The 2596-nt window shown below is 51.7% G+C and overlaps 1 non-coding gene across 1 annotated transcript; it reads right to left on the bottom strand.

Moving 5' to 3' along the window:
* Positions 1-1945: 1945 nt before the first annotated feature.
* LOC114806743 lies at positions 1946-2083 on the bottom strand. Its single transcript, XR_003754805.1, has one exon. It is a non-coding gene; the product is annotated as a small nucleolar RNA SNORA7 (small nucleolar RNA).
* Positions 2084-2596: the final 513 nt, after the last annotated feature.

The following is a 2596-nucleotide window of genomic DNA, read 5'->3' as shown; positions in this document are numbered from 1 at the left end:
CACAGTCTTAATCCCCATTTTACAGATGAGGGAACTGAGGCCCAGAGAAGTGAAGTGACTTGCCCACAGTCACACAGCCGACAAGTGGCAGAGCTGGGATTCGAACTCATGAGCCCTGACTCCAAAGCCCGTGCTCTTTCCACTGAGCCACGCTGCTTCTCCATTACGTGCTTCTCCATTAGTCTCCATAACGACTCTATTACATTGTATTTTTGCAAGTGCTTTGCAGAGTGCTCTGCACACAGTAAGTGCTCAATGGATATTATTGATCGATTGATTGATTGAAAACATTGGTCTTATGGGCTTCCACTCAGGGATCTTTTAAGACTCCACTGGAAGGTTTCGGGGACCGGGTGAAAATCAGAGGAGATTTAGATCGGGAGCTGCGCCGGTCCTTCTCCCAAATGCTTACTACAGTGCTCCGCACACAGTAAGCGCTCAATAAGTACAATTGAATGAATGAAGGGACACTGAGGCGGGGAATGCAATGTGAAAGTGATATCTCACGTGGTGTTTCACGGAACCAGGCCGGTTCATTCATTCAGTCGTGTTTATTGAGCGCTTACTGTGCGCAGAGCACCGTACTAAGCACTTGGGAGAGGACAGTGAAACAATAAACAGACACATTCCCTGTCCACAGTGAGTTTACGGTCTAGAGGGCGGGCCGGGGGTGTGCGTGGGGGGGTTCTGCTGGTTCTGTGTGCTGGTTTCTCCGATCCCCCCTGAATCTCCCACTTGCTCTGGGCTTGTTTTCCTCTCCGAAGTTCGCAGCAACTGGACTGCGATATCCGTGCTGGGCAACGAAGCCAGGTGCTGAACGTTAGAAAAATAGATAGAAAGCATCCATCTCGGCACTGGACGCGGGGGACGGGCCGGCTGAGAATCGGACCGTCCTCGGTAAAACCCAGCGGCCGTCTACTCCAAGCGGACGTCACCCGTGCTGCTACCGTGGAGAAGTGGCCATTGGGGAAGGGTGAGAGCGACTGCCTCGTTCAGCTACCGGCAGTGAGTGAAGACTTCTTTTATTTTTTTCCCCCGATATTTTTAAAGTGCTTTACTATGTGCCGGGCGCTCTACTAAGTGCTGGGGGCAGATAATAATAATGTTGGTATTTGTTAAGCGCTTACTGTGTGCCAAGCACCGTTCTAAGCGCTGGGGGAGATACAAGGTCATCAGGTTGTCCCACGTAGGGCTCACAGTCTTCATCTCCACTTTACAGATGAGGTAACTTGCCCAAGGTCACACGGCTGAGGAGCGGCGGAGCCGGGATTAGAACCCATGACCTCTGACTCCCAAGCCCGGGTTCTTTCCACTGAGCCACGCTGCTTCTTCGTAGACACGAGATAGTCAAGTTGGACAACAGTCCTTGTCCCACATGGGGCTCACGGTCTTAATCCCCATTTCACCGATGAGGTAATGGAGGCACAGAGAAGTTAAGTGACTGGCCCAAGTTCACCCAAGAGAGATGAGTCGAGATTAGAACCCAGATCCTTCTGACGTCCAGGCCACTTTGCTTCTCTACTATCTTTTGGTAAGTTCAGTGTGAATACCTTGTTTTGAGGAGCTGGAGGCGGAGGAACCCTGTGTATTTTTTCTTTTTTCTCTTCTCCTCTCTCCGTCTCTCTCTGTCTCTCCCTGTCTCCTTCCTCGGCTCTTCCTCTCCTTCCATGGCCTCTGCGGTCCATTTGATGAAGGACCACTGAACTGACCTCTTTTCGTCTTGTCTCAGGTCGTCGAGTCGTCTCCGATCCGTAGTGACGCCACAGACACATCACCTCCCAGAAGGGCCCACCTCCAAACTGCAATCGTTCCGGTAGTGGATCCAGAGAGTTTTCTCGGTAAAAATCCGGAAGTGGTTTACCGTGGCCTCCTTCTGCGTGGTAAACTGGGGTCTCCGCCCTCAACTCTCTCCCGTGCTGCTGCTGCCCAGCACAGGGGAGTTTTGACTCGTAACAGATGGCCTTCCACTCGCTAGCCACTGGCCAAGCTAGGAATGGAATGGACAGGCCTCTGCTGGACTCTCCTTCCCGTAGTCGAGACTGGTAGAGTATTGGAAACTCTTCAGGTGCGACCTTGAGAGGGCCCTGACCTTTCCACCCCACCTTTCTTGCCTTTTTCATTCTCCCTCTCTGCCTCCTTCCTTGTTTCTCACCGTCTCACTCTTCCCCCCTTTCTCTTGCACCATTTTCCCCTATTTTCATCTCCCACCCACCTCTCTACCATTTCCACCTCTCCCACTCCCTCCATTAACTCTCTTCCCATCTAGCTCTTTCTCTCTTTCTGTGTGTCCCCTCCTGCCTCTTTCTTACCCCAAATAGCAGAACATCAGCTGGGTCTCCACTGAAACCCAGTACCAGAGGCTCCGTCCTACTGTGCACTTTGGAAAATACGGTTTTCATCTTCGAGTACAGGGTGCCTTCCCGAATGACCCCCAGCGTGATCAAACCAGAAGTAGATGATATAAAACCGCAGTCTTCCCCCGAGAGCTTTTCAGCACCCCTACTTCTAATACCCTTACAGTGCCATGGAGGGAGAGAGAGAGAGAGAAGGAGAGATGGAGGGAGAAAATTTGTGTGTGTGTGTGTGTGTGTGTGTG

Source organism: Ornithorhynchus anatinus, chromosome X1, assembly GCF_004115215.2.
Source record: "Ornithorhynchus anatinus isolate Pmale09 chromosome X1, mOrnAna1.pri.v4, whole genome shotgun sequence".
Taxonomy (NCBI): Eukaryota; Metazoa; Chordata; class Mammalia; order Monotremata; family Ornithorhynchidae; genus Ornithorhynchus; species Ornithorhynchus anatinus.
Note: the sequence above shows the minus strand (reverse complement) of the source record. Positions and strands in the feature narration are given on the sequence as shown.